At 45.7% G+C, this 20,777-nt stretch overlaps 1 pseudogene; it reads right to left on the bottom strand.

The window, feature by feature from the left end:
- Positions 1 to 9,339: 9,339 nt before the first annotated feature.
- Positions 9,340 to 18,357, bottom strand: LOC135897649 (uncharacterized; annotated as a pseudogene).
- Between the last annotated feature and the right edge of the window lie 2,420 nt (positions 18,358 to 20,777).

Genomic DNA, 20,777 nt, shown 5'->3' with positions numbered 1-20,777 from the left:
ACACTGAGTAGCAACTACATCTGAATTGTCTAATATGTAGTGAATTTCGCAATTCTTGCTCGCAGACTACAACAGCCCCTTTGTAGGGAATAGAAAGCCAGCAGAACCGTCCCCATTTTATGCCCTGGAGTACTTTCCGGGCATTGTTTCGCCATTCACTGAAACACTGGCAGAGATGGCTAAGAGCGAGGCAGATTTGGACTCCATCGAAGCAGAGAAGAAAGCCAAGCAGTTGATACAGCTGCAAAAATTACCCACCTGCTTCCTGCACCTTGCAAGGCATTACACGAGCTGCAAGTGTTTGGCACGTATCCGAAGCAACTTGTTAAGCCAAAAGACCACATTGAGGGGATGACGGAGCAGCAGGAAGCCTTTTAAAATGCAAATATTGCCTGTGGGTCATTAGCTGATCTGTGTGTGGCGACCATGGGCCAGTCAAGCTGTGTCAGGTATGAAACAGTGACAGCGGACATTGTTGCTCACCTGTGAAGTAGGTACACGAGTACTTCATGTTTCTGACTTTGGGTATCTGAACTCTGACTTAGGTGGCACAAAGAAAAAAGATTCCGAACACACTGGACGAGCTCATCGAGGCCCAACGTCGCTCTCAGCTGGAGAGACTTACTCTCACAGCGACGGGTCGCCATATCCTCACCTCGCACGGTATCACCTACCACCATCAACACGGCCATAAGTACCAGATCCCCTCCACCATACGAGCTTGGATTCACGCCGATCCTATCCCCAGACACATGCACCCCGAATACAACCACGCACGTCGCACAGCACGTGCCACGGTTCTCAACAAATCCCTTACTCGGCACGACGGTGTGAGTTTCGTCGACGCCGCCGAATATCCCCACGGTACCGGCTTTGCAGCCGTCACCGCGCGTGAAGGCTCTCTCCACCATGCTATCAGCCTAGTAACCCTGCACGCTGAGGAAGCTGAAGAAGTGGCCATCGCGCTAGCCACACTAGACCCAACATGCCATACCATCGTCTCTGACTCCCGCTCCGCCGTTATCAACTATATCAACGGTCGTATTTCACGCCAAGCCGTGCGTATCTTGCAACAAGCGCCCCGCTCAACCGACCATCAGGTTACACTCGTCTGGTTCCCGGCTCATGTAGGCACTGTCCACCCGCACCTCCCAAAAGGTTACACACTCCCTAGCGCGAGGCCTAGTTAACCGCGCGGGAGAAGGGGAGGCTGCCGCCACCGGTAGGGATCGCCTGACACGCAACAATGATCTTGTGAAGTCCTTCTACTTAGGGCCTAGAACCTTCCCCGGCCCACACAACAACCTATCCCGAGCGCAGGCTACAACTTTCCGCCTGCTACAAACCAATACTTACCCCTCGTTACAACTTTATAACAAGATCTACACAGACATTTACCCCAATTCCACGTGCCATATCTGCAAGACACAGCCACACACCAATACCCCGACACTAACCCCACGACCCTCTCGTCGAGATGGCGCGCTGCCCTGCGTACCCCAACCTTGACGACCAACACTGGGCGACCCAGCAGGCCTGCGAGGCGGCGAAGAGGCAACACCTCGACGTCCCCACGTAGGAGGCCTAGGCCCAGCCACCATCTCTTGCTGGTTTCAATAAAGTTTATTCAGTCAGTCAACAGCAGCACTACTGGGCACACAGTACTTCACGCTCGACGGAGTCCTGAGGAAGTTGCGAGGGCCATCCTGCATGCGAGGGCATTTTCTTCCGAGGCTATGGCATATGGTATGTATACAGTTGTAAATTTTTTCGTCTAGTACGCAGCACAAAATAATTAAGAAGCTATGAGCAGATACTTACAATCGTTCCCACTTTGATTCTTGTTTTGAGTGCTGTATATTCAATGGCTGACATTGACAGTATGAAAACATTATTTTTATATTCTTTACTGAACCACAGGTCTTCGCACTGAGCCCCCGGCTCGGATGGAGTTCGAGCGTCAACAAAGTGTTGAAGTTGTGGAGGTGAGTGTAGACTTTGTTGAGCCTTCGCGCTGTGCAATTATTAATCAATTGAGAAGGGAAAAAACTGTCAAAGCAAAAAAATAAAACCTGATTACTGGCAGCCCTTTTAGCATTGCAGACTTCAACATGGGACAGATGTTCGGTTTATGATGATGATAGGGCAGATGTTTGGTTTATAATGATTGATGATTAAAAAGATGCTCTGGCCTGTGCCACTGAAATACGATGCGCGTTGTGGAACTGAGTTGCATTAGACTTGCTCGTGCATTAAGCTTTGAAGAGATTGAAAGACTAGTATCTTATTTGGCCGTTATTATGAAAGGCTTTGACAAGACACATATATTCCTCGAGAACCTTTTGTGTCTGACTGTAACATAATTGCAAATTATTTCAGATGGGTCTGCTCATCCACCCCGACCAGCTTTGGCTGTGTGGCAGCCCAGATGGTATATTTTGTTTGGCTGGAAAAACATACCTTCTCGAGATCAAGTGTCCACACAAGTGCAAACAAAATGAGATGTTCAACAGCTCAGTGAAGAGCATCCTTGAATACATTCAGGGGACCTGCAGTGATCCGAAACTGAAGAAGTCGCACAGATATTACACCCAAGTGCAAATTTTAATGTACTTGCTGAATGTAACGAAATGTTTTTTTTTTGCGTGTGTACTCGAAGAAAGAGCACCTAACTATTCATGTTGGCAGGGATGACTCCTTTCTGCAAGAGGCGATACCAGGCCTTGAGAAGTTTTTTTCAGCTGGCTTCTGCCTGCTGCAGCAAAATAAAATTTTGTTCATTGGGATCTGCATGTAGTGCCAAACTTTGCTTGACACACGTAATGGAAGAAAACAGTTCACATTTTGTACTCCTGGTGTGCAACATTCAATGTCAGATTTATTCATACATAGTTGGCAATGGTAGAAAACAATTAGGGAGTTGAAAACATGACCATTGTGTATCACTTCTCCCACTTCATGTGAAGGTAACATAAGCAGTTGCACTAAATACATGAATAGAACACATGCTTTTCGCAGCTATTTAGCTGTATTCTACATTAGTGGAATCGCAAAAAGCTGCTTGAAACAGGCAAAAAGGCATTTTTATCAAGAGCAGGATACTAAGAATTCATATCAAATATAAGGACAACGCAAACACAGAAACAAATAAACCACCACACACTGGTACAGAGTCGTCCATTTCTAGCTACAACACATGACTGATACACATAAACTAGTGAGCAGGTGCAGAAGTGCTGGGAGGTGCCACAGTTTCCAGACTTCATGCATGTGTGTTGCACAGATATCCCCCATGTGACACTTTGCGAAACTCAAGCATTACTTAGGTTTGCACTCCGGTATTCTAGTTTTATGTACAAAACATATAATTAAAATGTATACGTGCAAACATACACAATATAATAGAAGCAAAAAAGTATGAACACTCCATTGCGCACAATGTACAAAAAACAAAATTCAAATCGTGACCACAAATTGACAAGAAAAAAATCTGCCAGTATTCAGTGTCGCATGCCACAAAGCTACATTCCTTGACCCAGTTGTCTGCACTAGTGTTGTGGTTCATAATCGGCAATAGCTGAATGCAAAGCAACTTTCACATGACCTACCAGCAGTTCATTCAAGCAAAATACAGTGAAATGATTTATAGCTTGCTATGAGAACATAAGGCGGGGCAGCATGTATTTTGTAGTACATATGATGATGTAACAAGAAAGCATTACTGTCACGCACTACGCAGATATGTGGGATGCATTAATCTTAAAATACATCTATGAGGCCTGGAAAGAACGACATATATGTACTAATGGCCAACCATGAAGCAAAGGCTTTGAGCATAGAGCAGTTCATGATAACACTGCAAAAAAGTGTGGATACCAACATCCATGAGGTACCACATTTCTAGGTGTGCACGTTAAAGAACCCCAGGTGGTCGAAATTATCCGGAGCCCTCCACTACGGAATCTTTCATGGCCTGAGTCTTTTTGGGATGTTAAACCCCATAAGCCGTAAACCATGAATACTAAATATTCAGAGGCATGTCCGAACCAATAATCTGACCCCAGCCACGAATACAGTATACTGATGGAGGTGAAATGCAAGACGTATCTATGTGCTCCCCACATGGGTGACATTTTCCCAAAGCCCTCTGTTATGTTGTTTCTGATAGCTAAAGTTGCTTCAGGACATTGATCACCAACCAAAAAAAAAGAGAAATAATCCAAAGTGAGCACCAATGGCAGACAAACAGCAGACAAAAACTGAGCAACATGGGAAAGAAATATTAGAAGACTTGGCAGCAGCGGCAGCGACACGACTGCATCGCTAAAGAGCTACTGCTGTCTTCGCAGATCCCTGGATGCACCTGTGACTGGGTCCAAGGAACACCACCCCTGCTGAAGTGAATCTGCGTACTACTGCGAAAGGTCCCCGCTGCTGTGAACTTGCGCCCAACCTGAGGCCACCGTCATCCAACTGCGTCATCGGACACTTGGCGCTGTATTCGCAACATCTGCGCAGACGTACACTGGACCATCTACTAGATAAAAGAGCGAACATCGGAGCAGCCGTCACTTGGCAGCAGCGGCAGCGACACGACTGCATCGCTAAAGAGCTACTGCTGTCTTCGCAGATCCCTGGATGCACCTGTGACTGGGTCCAAGGAACACCACCCCTGCTGAAGTGAATCTGCGTACTACTGCGAAAGGTCCCCGCTGCTGTGAACTTGCGCCCAACCTGAGGCCACCGTCATCCAACTGCGTCATCGGACACTTGGCGCTGTATTCGCAACATCTGCGCAGACGTACACTGGACCATCTACTAGATAAAAGAGCGAACATCGGAGCAGCCGTCACTTGGCAGCAGCGGCAGCGACACGACTGCATCGCTAAAGAGCTACTGCTGTCTTCGCAGGTTAGTGCAATATTACGCAAAACTTGTATGCAGTTTATTCCTGCCGCTGCTGCCACCTTAGTTGAAACTTACTCATCGTAACGGTATGCTTTGTGTTGCGTTGAACGGCCAGACCTTGTGAAAAAAAAAATGTCCAGCACATGTTCTTCTTGTGCATCAACTATTCAAGAAAGTGTCCCGCGTGCGATCTGTACGGAATGTAACTGTGCATACCATTTTGGCCAGTGTGCTGGGGTAAAAGAGAAATCGTTTCAAGCTAAGCCCCCTGATTTGAAAAAGACGTGGCGCTGTTGTAAATGCCGCGCAGGAAAGGCTCCTGTAACAGGCAAGGAGGATAATGGCTCTGATTCTGAATCTGATATTCGGAAGACTCTTGCCGCTATCCTAGGAAAACTGGAAAGTTTGCCAGAACTAACAAAAAAAGTGGATCAAATTGAACAATCTGTCCAACACATGTCCAAGAAATTTGATGACTTCGAAAGACAGGTTTCTCGTCAAGAGAATGAAATCAAGGCTCTGAAAAAAAGAGTAGCTGAATTAGAAGAAAAAGACGACATGGCGCAGGTAGTGCAAGCACAACTGCAGCAAGATGTTAATGACCTCGAGCACCGCAGTAGAAAACTTAACCTAGAAATACACGGTATCCCGTTTCAACCAGATGAAAATCTGCTTTCTGTATTAAACAGTCTTGCCCCCAAGCTTGAGGTACCGCTTCTAACAGCAACAGATATTCAGGCGATACACAGATTGCCTGCCCGGAAAGATAAGAAGCCAGGTATAATCGCTCGTTTTACCCGACAAGCGACAAGAGACACGTGGCTTTCAGCCAAGAACAAAGTAAAAAAGAACGATCTGCCTATCGTCATCCAGGAAAACCTTACTCGGTACAACAGAGAACTGCTTCATCGGGTGAAGGACTGGGCAAAAGGCAATGGTTATCTTTATGTATGGCATGTAAATGGAAAAGTTCTCCGCAAAAGTGCAGGGATGAATGCCATCCATATCAAAGGAGAAGACGACCTAGAACAGTTGAAATGAGTACTGTGCTTGCCGAATCGATAAAAGAAAATACAGTAAAGAGGCATAAAGATGCAAAACCAATATCATCTTCCTGCTGACTTAAACCGTATCATTTCCTGTTTTTCGCCCGCATCGCTAAAAGCTGTGCACATCAACGCACGATCAGTGAAGAACAAAACACAATCCCTAGAAGAATTTTTCAGTGAATTCAAGCTCACTGCGATAATGTTAAGTGAAACGTGGAGCACCAGTGAAAATAATGTTTTCAGAATGACTAACTATAAAACGTATTACCTGAATAGATCTGTTGGCCGTGGTGGGGGAGTGGCAGTTCTACTGGATATGAACGAAAATGGTGAAATGCTTGACTCATACAGTATGATCACACCACACTACGAGGTCATATCACTGTCTGTGGGGAAAGTTATTTATTCCGTTTGTTATCGCCCACCCAATGGGGACATAGCCGTTTTCTTGAAGTTTTATGATCACTTTTTATCGTTTGTAGCAGACGGAGGATACCTGCTTATTGCTGGAGGGGACTTTAACATTGACATGTACAGTGATAATTATCATAGTAGAGAATTTAGCACTATGTTGGCTTCAAACGGATTCACCAATGTAATTGAAATCCCAACGAGAATAACTATTGAAAGTCAATCCACCTTAGACTTGTTCATCACCAATTTATGCCACCCGAAACTTAAGGCAGGTGTATTATCGTGCCCCGTCAGCGACCATCTGCCTGTGTATTTCTGTATGGAAGTGCCAGCACGAACTTCAAAGGAACCGGAAGCTTTCACTTACCAGTGTATAACAGAAGTTGCACTGGAGGACTTCAGAAATGCCCTTAACAAAGTTGACTGGACGCAAATTGCTGAGCTGGATAATGCAAATGATGCTTATAACGAATTCCTTGATATATTGAAACAAATCTACCAGTTTCACTTTCCCAATAAGACATATCAGCGGTCCCGTAAGAGTCGTAAACCTTGGATCACTCATGCCTTGCGCCAAGAAATAAAAATGAAAGATAAGTTATATAGAACGTTTTTGGCGACACGCACGGCTGATAATCTGAAGGCGTTCAAGCAGTTCCGAAATAAATTAACAAAGAAATTACGATCCGCTCGAAAGGACTATTGCTCTGCATTTTTGGACATTAAAAGGGGTCGTCATGACTTACTTTGGTCCCGTCTAAACTCTTTGTTGCAACGCAACCAATCCCATGCCAGCGTACAAAGGTTGAAGATTAATGACAATGATTTAACTGGAATTGAGTTGGCTAATGCTTTTAATGATTTTTTTACGCAAATGCCAACCTATGGATCGCTTCCAGATGCATGTGAGTACATAAACTGTCGTAACGATAAAACAATGTTTCTAGAACCTGTTACAAGAGAGGAAGTTGTGTCAGTATTATTAAGCCAAAAGAATAGCAGATGCCGAGACATTGACGACCTTCAGATAGGACCAGTAAAATATGTTGCTGATATTGTAGCCCCCGCAGTTACACACATATTCAACCTCTGCTTATCTACATCTTCCTTTCCAGAAAAAATGCAGACCGCCAAAGTAACCGTTTTATTTAAAAAGGGCGACCAAAATGACTTAGGTAATTATAGACCTGTATCCATACTTCCTGTTTTTTCTAAAGCATTAGAAAAAGTTATGCACTCCAGGTTCACTAAATTTATTGACCAATGTAATTTGCTCACTCCATGTCAGTTCGGTTTTCGCAAAAATAAATCAACTGAGCTAGCACTTCTACATCAAAAAGAATATATTCTGTCCCAATTTGATAACAGAGCTTTCGTAATAGGTATATTTGTAGATTTTTCAAAGGCATTTGACTTGGTGAATCATGAATTACTCCTAAAGAAGTTATGGTACTATGGTATCCGAGGCCAGGCTGCAATGTTAATAAAATCATATCTTTCGCAAAGAAAACAAGCAGTTAGCTTACATAATGTACTATCAGAGGTAAAACCTATTATTTCTGGCGTCCCTCAAGGCAGCGTGTTAGGCCCACTTCTTTTCAATATATTCCTGAATGACATTGTTAACATTAACAAAAATGCCAAATTCATCATATACGCTGACGACACGAGTATTTTTTTTGCTGGAAAAAACATTCAGGATCTAATAGTGTCTTGCAATACAACAATGGTCACGCTGGAAAAATGGTCGAAATCTAATGATATGCGCGTGAATGAAAAGAAGACAAAAGCCGTAATATTTCGCCCGAAAAATAAGCCGGTTTCTATTCACAGTCATATTCTATATAATTCTCGACCTATAGAAATAGTTAATCATTTTAAATGCCTTGGAGTTATATTTTCTTCAACCATGTCATGGGAACACCAAGTAACTCACGTTGTCAAACAACTGGCTAGAGTAGTGGGCATGATTGGTTGCACACGGCACATTCTTCCGACGTCACTTAAACTAACTCTTTATCACGCACTTTTTTATTCTCACGTAAATTATTGTCATCTTGTATGGGGAACTGCAACACTTTCTTGTCTTCGCAAAATACACATGCTGCAGAAAAGGGTCCTTCGCTACGCCTTCAATGTTAGCTATGGGTCACCCAGCAAAGGTCTCTTTCTTACAGCCGGTGTGGTCCAAATCTATGAATTATACCGATACCGGTTGAGCATTTCTTACAAAACAGAAATAAAAAATGGTACAAACCATATTCGACGATTGGCAAACTTGCAAGAGAAAACCACTAATTACCCTTTCAGACAACCCGAACAATGGATGGTGCCAACAGCACGCCTAAACTCCGGGCAAGAACGTTTGCAATTCACACTCCCTTCCCTTCTGAACGCTTATACATCTGCACATTTTGACTTATTCACCTGTACTCATAAGGTATTGCGTAGGATGTATATAGATGGTAGCTCCGAACAATTTTCATCTTCAATTGTGCCAAAATAAGTATTTGCTTCTGTATCTAATATTTCATGTATGAGAGTCTGATAAGTAACAACAATCTTTTTATCCCTGTGTTTACTCAGTACGCTTGAAGTGCTCTTGCGATGTATAGCATTACATTTTTGTTCTTTTGTTTCGTTTATACGACACCTGAAGTTGAGTCGTTGTTTGTCTTCTGCTGCTGCCTGTAAAATGGGGGCTGCGGCTTTGTCAAGCTGTATTTTTACAGCTTTTTCTGCAGCTCCTCTGTCCATGTATCTTTGAGGCAGAAATAAACTTTATTATTATTATTATTATTATTATCTGCCAGCTAGCATCTCAACAAGATGACCTTTGCAACCCCAGTCCCAGTGAGTCCAGATCAAGGCAAGTACTCTTGTTGAAACATTGGATAGCGGACTGAGGCTCTCCCCTAACTATCGTTAGTTTTGTTTCATGTAACCCTGAGTGAGGCCAGTGAATAGCTCATGATGCAGATATGGCAGATGACTGTGGCTGTTCTTTGCACTTAATTATTGGGAGCTGCAGGTTAGCTAGCACGCAGCAGACATGAAAGACATCATTCATACATGGGATAAGCTCGGTTGGTACCTTGTTGTTCAAGACGTTATAGATTTTGATCCTCTGAATCATTCGTTCAACATGTATCCGCACTTGCGCGATATTGTATGTGTCCCGCACCTCCTCTGGTGAAAACTGAGAGGCAAGGAGAAACGGAGGCATAACTAGGACAGCATTCTGGTTTCCTAGAACTGTTTGGATGCCTGGGAATCCCTTATCGGCAAGAATGGTATCCCCTGGTTGAACAAGGTCTAGGAACACAGAGTCGACTGTAACGTGGGCATCGAACAGTCTACCACCATAGGCTTTTGAACAAAAGCAGATCATCCCTCCTGGTGTTACAGCCACTAAAAACTTCAGTGTATATGACCCTTTGTAATTCGAGTACAAGACTCGTTCTTGTTGCACAGTTGGTGGCTGCTCTGTACGTATTTCAGTGCAATCAATAATCATTGTACAGCCAGGATAATGCACCTTAAAACTCTCAGGCATCGTGGCCTCAATCACTCTTGATGGGGGACGAAAAATCCATTGTTTGGTTGCCACAGCGAGTGTCTTTAGAACACTCTTGAAATGCCGTGATGCTGACGTTTCGCTTACAGAGAAAAGAATAGCCAGTGATGAGTAGCTCATTCCAAGCTTTAACTTCATAAGAAATAAGAGAAGCCTATTTTCAGCAGTGACATGACATTTTCGCTCTGATGAAGGCGGAAGTATGCTCAGAAGCATTGCAAACACTACTTTGCTTACATTGCATAGGTCTTGCAATGCGTTTGTGGATTTAGCTACGCTGTCATAGCCAGAGAAGTAGCTGGTTCTGTAGTAAGAGCCACTGTGCCTGCTACAGAGCTCTGGCTTGTGTTGCACACTGCTGTCGCATGTCTCAAGATGTTTCACTTGAGTTGATGCCCCTGATTCATTGATGAGACACATGAACACCGTGAAATTCTTGCTTGATGTGCTTGTCCCTTCAGTCTGTGTTTCGTGTGTAAAATTGCAGTAAAGATGAATAAATACATGCTAGTTTACAGCGGCCACCTCACTTTCATCAGTCATAACACACAAATTTATTGGCAGTAAACAAACTTCTCAAACTAGCCTCTCCAGAAATATGATGTCATATTTTGTGCACCAAATGTTGCACTGAAAATGAGAAGGGGATGAGCAATAAGAGTACAACACTGTGAATTTGCTGCCAATGCTACACGGGGAGGCGCAACTCAGCATGGTATAAGAACAAAAACATTTTGCTGTTCAAATGCAGGCATTCAACTTCAGGTTCAAAAATTTTCAGAAGCTTACCATGGATTTTACTGCAGTGCAATGCTCAGCAGCAACAGTGGCCAGTAGACCTAAGTCCTCTGACGAGCTCCCCTCGTACAACAGGTTTGTACCAGTTGCTAGGTCGGCTATCGCGAGGCCGCTGGTACAACTGGTTCCTACTGTCTCGGCTGTGTGGGGAGGAGCTGATCCAGAGACAGCGGCTGACGCAGGAGTAGCAGGTGATGAAGGGGCAGCAGAAGGAGCAGACGATCTAGAATGCCGCTGCTTCCACCTGCACATTTTATAGAAGCTTGAATGCCACTGAACCTTGTCAGTACACGTCTTTTGCACTGGGCACATCTACATGCATGCATTCACATTTATTAGTAGAGACCAACTGGTCCATGGCGAAGCTAAATGGGAAAAGACGGAACATATTCAACAATCCCAGCTTCTGACGCAAACGAAAACCCAAATAGGACATCAGAGAGAAGCTTACCTACTAAATCTAGTCAGCTTAGTAGTAGGTGAAGTGGACCTCTTCTTGTACACTACTGGAAAAATTGTAGGTACATAGCCTGGGTGGCTTTCAATTGTGCTCTTCTCGCCATTCACGAAATGTTTCGAGTACACCCTAGAATCCCGATTAGGCTGCCAATCTGAGGAGTCTCCAAAACTGAAATAAGTAAGACATGTGTAATTACCATCAATCTGCTGCAACGGGTGTAGTAGGGTCAATCAACGAAAGGGTCATGATTAAAACAACAGGAAAACACACTGCACATACAAATTATTTCTCTATGTATTACTAACCTGACGCACCTCATACACTTTCTCCCAAGCTTGTGTCGCATTAACTTTTCGTTATGGTTAATGTAGATCAGATTATGTACCAATACAGCAGTTCGGGATAAATCACATATATAAATCGCGAAGTGGTCGGCGGGCAGGAAAAGCGCATGACAGCGCAGGTCGTTTGGCGTTTCTTGTCCGCCGGAGTCAACCACGTACGACACCGCCGCGGACAGCACGTAGCATCGAAACAAAATAAAGCACGACCAATACGGAGGATGGCTCCCGTTGAAGATGCAGTTCCTCGTCACTTGCGATGAACACGCCTACGAGCAGGTTGATCATCATTCTCAAGAAATAGACGCCACAAGACTGAGCAAAGTGCGTCTCAAACTATTGCCAAATGTCATACTGCGCTTTCTTTATTTCCTCAGTACGATGCCTGCAATATCAATCGAAAGGTTATCGACCTACAAACCGCGAAACTGCCCAAACAGTGAACATAAGCGACCGCCTCGTGAAAACCCCCCGTACACTGGTCATCAATCTGTTAACTGATTGCCGCGAAGTGAAAAATGAACATCGTCCTTGTATGCTTGCGTAATATGCAGCGATTTCCGTTTACAAATAGGAATTCACTTACTTGACTCGTCGCACAGCGATAATCTATTTTTGTCTTCGCGTCTTCTCCCAAGGCTGCGACGGAAAGTTGTACAGCCTGCCCCAACCACTGGCACGCGCCGGAAAGCTTCGGCGCGTGCCGAAGGGTCAAATGCGTCAAAGCGTCGGTCGGAAATGCGGCGAAGCGGAACGTCGCGCAGAAAATGTCTACTGCCGATGCTAGAAGTTTGCCGAACCCGCCGTGGTTGCTCAGTGGCTATGGTGTTGGGCTGCTGAGCACGAGGTCGCGGGATCGAATCCCGGCCACGGCGGCCGCATTTCGATGGGGGCGAAATGCGAAAACACCCGTGTGCTTAGATTTAGGTGCACGTTAAAGAACCCCAGGTGGTCGAAATTTCCGGAGTCCTCCACTACGGCATGCATCATAATCAGAAAGTGGTTTTGGCACGTAAAACCCCAAATATTAAAAAAATTAAAGTTTGCCGACGCGCGGCGAAGCTGCGCCGGCGTGCACCAATGAGAGGCTGCGACGAGTCGCAGGCGTCAACCAATCGGAGCCCTGTAATGGCCGACCATGCGGAGGGCGCCGGCACCACGACCGGCTTTATTACTAATAAAGCCGGTCGTGGCCGGCACCAACGATCGTCCGAGTTCTTTGGACGCACGACGCGCGCGACAGTGTTCCTGAAAGACGGTGTTGTAATAGTAGGCCGACAACGACACGACCGACCGACCGACGACCGTGGGTTGTGACAGTGCGACGTGGATCCGAAGCGACTTCGAACTACGCCGACTAATCCAACCTACCCACTGAGTTCCGCCGGGCTGAGTTCGATCGTCTGCTAAAACAGCCAACCGAATCACGATTACCGCAACGTCTGTGCTTGTTGTATGTGTATTTTGTTGTGCTCAAAACAAATGGAAACATGTTTACGAGCTCCGAAGTCTGGATAATCAACACTCGCCTATCGCCGATGTTGTTTACGTTACGCGTAGGCCTAGCGCGTCCATCGAGTTCGTAAATGGCGAGTGAACGAACTCACCTGAGAAACTCTGTCGAAGGAATTGAATTTTCAGGTCCGTTTGGTGCTGCAGTGATTTTAAATATGCCACTCCTGGCTTCGTGTAATGTGCGATGTGGTGAATGAACCGTGTGGAATTTTGGTTGGTCAACCGCGGCGTGTTTCGTGTGGTGTCGGTTGACTCAAGTTTAACGGGCAAGCTCTGCGCTGTTTCCAGTGATAAACATAACTTCCGAAAGCGAAAGACACTAGTAGCCGAACTAGTGGAAGTACTTATTTAATCAGCCGTGCCGCCTGTTTCAGCTGACACTGCGCTCTTCTATTCGGCATGTGAATCCAGTTCAGTACAAGTTCACTGTACTCATTCACTCATTTCTTTCTAGTGCGTCCGTCCTTGGAGCTAGTTGGGCATAAATCGCTCGTGTAGCAATGAAGAACACTGACGCACTGAAGCATACGTGACAACGCAGTCATGTTTGAGTCAGTGTGTCGTTATAGTTGAGCACTGCAAAAAGAAATTATCTGTTTGCAACCTGTGCCCTGTGTGCAGTGCATAGCAGGACCTGCATCATGCAAGACTTATGCATGTAGCAGCGTATACCACGATTGCTTCGATGCCCGCTTCAGAAGCAGCAAGTACTGAGTCAATGAAACTGTAATTGATTTTTTATCTCACTTTTTGCTTATGCAAAGTGTAGATGGTGTGAGTGCATTGTGGGGAAGGTGAAAAGGTGTCATCAGTGTTATGTGCAGTCAGTATGCTTAAACTGCTGGAATCCCTTCAGCTTCTACTTAAATGTTTCTTGCTGCGATACTATAAATTGTAGTCAGGACAAAGATCTACTCAAAACCAAGTTACTAATGCATCTGCGCAGAATATGTTTGATTAACAAGTTAACGCATCCACAACAACAATATGCCGATGTACAGCATATGTGCTTACAATAAATACATTCCGTAAAGGTGAACGACTGGGCCTACAATATCAAACTTTGTAGTAACACCATAAAAAGTTCTGCCATGCGTATCAGCCACAACGAAACTGCTGCACGTCCAACCTTCTTCCTTGGAGGCACTTCTATAAAGACTGTTCGGGCCCTTCCCATTCTGGGTGTAGCATTTAGCTGTTCTCTCAACTTTTCCGCATATGTCACCAGCACTGTATGTAAGCACCGGCCCATTCTTGGGTTTGTGTCCCGTGTCTCCCTTCCCTGGTGACATAAGGTTTTCCGAGCACTCTACACATCTATCATTTTGTCACGACTTGAGTACTGCTCATCAGTATAGTTCCCGTACCAAACTCGCGACGCTAACAAACTTAAGCTTGTTCAGCGCCGGACAATACACACCCTTTACTCCCGTCTTTTCGGTTGTCACAAGCTCATGCCAGACTTCGAGGATTGCCTCAAACCCCTAAAGTAGCACACCCTGCAATACCAATGCAACATGGCACAAGTCTATACTGCAGGGTGTTTGACGACTCTCTAGACAGCACTAATCTTTCTTCAGTTCGTCTGAACAAGTGGTCAGCACAGCCTGAGCCCTCATCACGTCTCCGTGGCCCGACACCACAACTCCATGATTATATCAAGCATGCAGAGCTTTCTCTCCACCCCTCTGGCGATTCGGATTCTCCTTCCTTGGAACCAGACTGAATTGGCACTCCTGTGTGTTGTGCACCTGTCGAATGTGGGCGTGTGTGCCGTGCTGTGTTATTGAGCAAGTGTGTGTGCACGTGGAGGGGAAGAAAGTGTCTTCTGCATCCTGCAAATTCCTGCTCTAGATGGCTGGTTATCAGATGCTCTAACATACAGGCATCAGCCTTCTTTTTAGTCTAGTGTGCCAAGTTACCATTATTATTATTATTATTATTATTATTAGAATCATCACTTTGACCACATTGATTGTGTTGAAGCTAGCGTGACGCATAATTCAAAATATTTCTGGAGCTTTGTGGGCTCTCTCTTCTAAAAAGAGTGCCAAAGATGCACGTCTTCTTCATGAAAACAGTGGTGTTGTCTCGAACACTGCTGATGCCTTTGCAGAACATTTCTGTTTGCTATATGGTGTGAAATATGCTTCAAGTAACCTTCCTTCTCAGTCTGGCGCAGTGTATGCTAACAGTCAATGAAAACCTCGTTGCCAAGTGTATGAAGTGCCTTAAACTTTGCCTTAAACTTTCCCTTTCTTGTGGTGTTGATGGTATTTCCTCCACAGAGCTTAACCCTTTGAGACACTGTCTACACAATGGGGCACAGCAGGAGCGTGCATCAATAGCAAAAGCACTGATGAAAGTAATGGTATTTAAAATGTGTTTCATACATCTTGAAACACTTATTATTGGAACCGTGCTGCAATTTTGAATAACCTGCAGAATGTTTTAACAAAATGAGTTGGAAGGTAGACGGCTGGGTGTTACTCTGTGTCAGTATGTTGTATGTAGCGGGCTCACTTCTTTCATTGTTTTTTACAATGTCGTGCACCAGGCATAATTGTCAAGTGGCTGGATAAGTGCTTTTCAAGCTTTTCAAAACACGAAATAGAACATGTTCTCATATTTTTTGTTCCTGTAGTGAGTTTTCGCATGGAGTCGAAATTTTGTAAACTTGACAAAACTTGCTAAACAGTTGAAAATTCTTAATATTTGCTGCAGCTGTACACTTTCTACGATTCTGAGGATGCAAGGGATGTGGTGAAAGCAACTTTTCAATCAACGGGATAAAGTGGTGTCTGAAAGGGTTAAGACGTATGGAATCATACTTGTTCCTCGTTCTCACAAGCATCGTCAATAGTTCCCTAAAGCCTAGTACCTTTTCTAGCACTCTGAAGGTAGCATGAACATTGCCCATGCAGAAATCAGGTGCTGGATGTGCATTTACTAACTGCCGACCTATATCTATCCTCTTCAGTGCGTCAGGTGTTTGAATCGATATGGGATTCCCCGCTTTCTGTTAGTGCTAAGAGCATTTTAATAAATGAACAGCATGACTTTGTGTGCCGACAACTTAAAGTTATTTCAGAGTGTCAACAGTGTTCACCACTGCATCGACTTCCAAAAAGACATTTTTTCACTCTCAAACTGGTGCAGAAACAATAAGTACTCTTAAATGCTTCCAACACTATGGCATTAGGTTATATGCACAAAACGCACCATGTGAAAGTTTGATACACCCTACGTGATGCTCCACTCCTTAGGGTCGATGAAATGAAAGAGCTTGGTGTGTACTTCGACAAAATGCTAAGCTTCTCTTCACATTGATAATTACACAAGATGCCCTGCGCTCCAATCCAGAGCTGCTTGCTTCAAGGCCAAGGTAGGCAGGATGGTCTTCTTTCTTATCCCTGGAACCGTAAAACGCACTTGAGGTTGTGTTAAGCACCACAAAGCCGAGGTTGAACGTGCTGAGGGTGTGAAGCCCGATGGTAAGGAGGCACAATGGATGCTGACCTTGTTGGAGATGGACGCCTGTGGTCGTCGTTCTGGCATGAATTAAGAAAGTGCAATAATATGCTATGTGCCTGATCATATACATTGTGCTATTAATTTCTTCTGAGTTTTAATAATGGCTGGCTACTGTATGCAGTGTTGTGCAATAAAATAATATGCCACAGCAATTATTGCGTGCCTCGCAGAACAAATTGAATATATCTTTCTCAGTCAAAACATCATAGCAGGCTGAAAACAATAAACTGCAATTTTTCGTTTTGTGGTGACGAAGTGTATAAATTGTGAAAATAACCTGTTTATATATTTCTTATACTATGCAAATGAGCTGCTCCCATACATTCGAATAAGTGCTTCAATAGTACGACTTGGGAAAGGGCAACGAAAGACTCCTATTAAAACCCTCCAATTCTCGAGCTTGTATTATCTGACGGTATGTCATTTCATAAATGTAAGGAAAGGCAAACTTGATATGTGGAAACCAGTTACAATAGAACATGGCCCTTACACTGTGAAAATGTTTTGTAGCAATACACTCAATGTGAAGGCCTCCGGATGCGGTGTTGATGCATCAAAACAATCTAGAATAATAGAGGTGCTCCATGGGCTAGATTTGGCAGAATCAAGAATTGGGGGGAGACAAGATACGAATTACATAAATTTTAGCCATTCTAGTTTTTTTTTCTTTTTGTGAGTGCTACAGGTGTTTCAATTCTGCTTTGATGATTTTCTCAGACCCCACTTTTTCACGTTTCTCTCATGCACCAACAAGCATAATTATATTGACACGGATGCTTTATTTGTATCCGGTTACCGTATTTCACCGGCTAAAAAATGTTAAACGTTATCGCTCGGTGCAGGATGCGCCTGAACGTATCGGAAGTTTCGCGAATGTTATCGATGGCTCTGTCTGTTGTCGACGAACCTTGCTAATCTGATTGCATACGCGACACAAATTGTGTTGTAGTTTCTGGAAGGCGCGCGGGCACCAGCGAATAGGCTGTAACTTTCGAGGACTGACGTATGCAAACCGACGCGCTTGACCCGCAGAAGAGATTTTCTACGATTGCTGACATTGCTCACCGCTATCGTTGCGATTGAGCGGCACTATTTATTTACCGTCACTACTATGTGGCAATATTTCCTACACAGATTTTCTTCAGTTATACATTGCAAGCCTAATTCTTACATAGTTGGCTGTGCAATGAGCTACCAAAAAATGAAATGGTACAACAGTTTTTGATATATGCCATCGTCGTGCAGGTGTTTGCAAAGCGATATTGCAGACAGACGACGCACGAGCGCTGACGTCGGTATTTTGTACACTATTTTTACTTCAAAAATAAAAACAAACTGTTGCGGCAGGTGTATATTCATTATTCAAACGTGTTTTTTATATCTAAAAGCACATACAGATCACTAACTTATTGTTTCAAGCTTAGTTTACAGCAGGCTGTTTTAGGCCGGAATTTGACAGATGAAGACGGAATACTCCAGCAACAGTGCGCCGCAGCCGAGGAGCGAGCTTCGGCGCGCGTCCTTTATTCTATGGCGCGTCGGAGCTTGTCTCCAGTGGTTGCGCGCCCCTTCCCTCCAGCCGAAGCGAAGCGACGCGTTTGCTTGCCAGCGCGCGCCGAAGCTTTCGGCGCGTGCCAGTGGTTGGGGGACGCCTGGCGTCCATTCACGACTGTGACAGTCTTTTACAGAGCAGTACCTCCGCCCACTTTTCCTCTTCACAGCTTTGGCAGGGGGCTGATCACACGAGTCCAATGACGCCATCGGACCTTCAACGGGCCCACAGGTTCTCTTTCGGGTGCGAAAGACAAAAACGCACGCTGAACAACGAAGGCAATGGCAGCAAAGCGCGCGCGCGATCGCCTGGAACGCTTTCACGCTTCTTGCTTCGGCCGCCAGATGGCACGGCCTGTTCTGCAAACTGCATTGCAGGGTGCCTATACCTTGAGCTTGAGCTTATCCTGTTTCCCCGCAGCCTTGCCTTCTCACGTTCGCACCCCACCTCTTACATGGGAACTGCCACTTCTCCTCTCTCCCTTTCTTCTCCTTTTCTTCTCCTCTCTACAGTGCTATCTGCATCCCCTCTGGCCTCGCACGTTAGTAGAAAGGGAAGCGCTGCAGTTTCTGCACCATGTTTCCCGCCACACCTGCATGGTATTCTGCCTTCATCCTTGCTTTCGCCAGTAAAGCCAAACCTGTGGCAATACCGGGAACTCAATCCCCTCCTTTCAACGACCACGTTTTGGCGATCGTTCTCCCCCCTCGGCCCTCTCCCCACTTCGTGCCCCGTATCTGTAGCCGTGCTTTATCTAGCTTTTCACAGTTTCCGCCACCCCTTGCTCCTTTCCAACACCAACTGTGCACGGTCCTTGCGAGCCAGAATTGCTTCGACAACCAGAGCAATAGGCAGCGACCACGCGAGCTGGACGCGACGACGCTGCCACCATCGCCTATCACGGAGAAAACCAGCGGCAGGTCGGCGGAAAGGAGTGTGTGACACCCTTGCGCTAGTCGGTCGCCCTTTGTCCTCGCCATGGCCAACTCGAAGTTCGTCAGCACCCGCGAAGGCGTCGTCACCGCAAGTGAGGAAGATCAGACGACTTCGGAGTCGGGGGTGTGCGGCGCCTTCGCTAATCTTTCGTTGCACTCAAATGACGAGAGAAACGCTGCTCGGCTTGCGGGGCTCCGTTTCCAGGCTTCCCAGCAAAGCCGACCGACTACCTACACCCTCGTCGGTTCGGACGGTTCCTTCGTAGACAGGCGGGACATCACGTTTGTGGAGCCGCTACCTACTTCTTGGGTCTGCGCCCTATGCGGCAAGGTTCCTCCCTACGTCCTACAGCTTCCCTGCGGCCACTCAATTTGCGACTTGTGCCGATGCTTGAATGTGTTTGCTGAGCTGCTGAGGACCAGGAACGGCGGCTTACCCCGCGGTGAAGTGTGTCCTCTCGACGGGCTCCCATTCAGCGATCGCGACGCTGTGGTCCACAACAACAGCCTGGAGTACCTGCGGCACCTGCAGGTGTACTGCGTCCACGCGCGGCTCGGCTGCCCCTTCAGGTCCGAGCTGAGCCGTCTGGAAGTTCACTACGACGAGTGCCGCTTCAACTCCGAGACGTGCAACCTCCGCTGAAGGGACGACGTCCCGGTGAGCAGCGAGCAGCAGCATTCTGTGTCCTTGCACGCTCTGATGCAGAGTCCGTCAGAACAGAAGACGCGATGAAGCGGCGCCTCCAGGCACGATTGCTGGACCTCTACTTTAGGATGCTGTCTTGTAAGCTCTTAGTGCTGTACTTTTATAAAGAAATATGTTCTCTTGCACTACGCTTCCCTCGAGTGATCATTGCAGGCATGTTGTGGTCGGCCGGTGATGGCTTTGAACATCCACGTGCATGAAGGGTTTTGGTATTGGAATTCAGTGTGTGCGAACCACTGGGAAGCGTTTTCTTTTCTCGGCGTCATCGGAGTAGATTGAAACAGCGCGCTCATAGTTCGTGGGAATTGGGACACACCAGGAGAGCCGTGTGGGTTAATTGAAGAAAACCCCAGATGCACGCAATCTACCCTCCTGGTGAAGTCTTCAACCGCCGTCTGAATGTCGGAAATGTGATCGCTATTTCGTAAAAGGCCAAAGTATGTTCAATTTTGGCTGATAAGCTCAGTGCATGCAATACGTCTGCTCAGAATTACGTCGCTACGTGCCGCGGAAAGAGCTTAAACTTCCGGCTAAGCCCCGTTTGCCCTTCTCGTAGGCGCCACGCTCAAAGACGGAGGGAGGGGGAGAGGTATATCAGCAAGTGCGCCTTTGTACAGTCTAGTGAAAATATGTAGAGACTACGAGTGCGGCGAAGAAACTGAGCTTCTTAAATAAAAGTATAAAACTAAAGGGAACGACATTCCTTTTCACCCGGCCTCTCCTGATCTCGCATCTCGCGCTTTCCCTCGTTGCTCGCCCTCACAGTTTGGACGTTCGTTCCTGGGTGCACGGGCGTCGCCCATAGAATTACTGAAAGTGAGACATTAAAATTGTTGTTGGGGGATAGCACATGGATGTTTAACGGCTTGCTTATTAAAGGAGTACTGACACAAAAATTGGAAGTCACGTTAACGTGTGAGACCGGTTTATGCGCGCACACACACATCGCCTGCAATATATAAACGGTGAGTATAGCTTGGAACATATT

This window comes from Dermacentor albipictus, chromosome 6, assembly GCF_038994185.2.
Source record: "Dermacentor albipictus isolate Rhodes 1998 colony chromosome 6, USDA_Dalb.pri_finalv2, whole genome shotgun sequence".
Taxonomy (NCBI): Eukaryota; Metazoa; Arthropoda; class Arachnida; order Ixodida; family Ixodidae; genus Dermacentor; species Dermacentor albipictus.
Note: the sequence above shows the minus strand (reverse complement) of the source record. Positions and strands in the feature narration are given on the sequence as shown.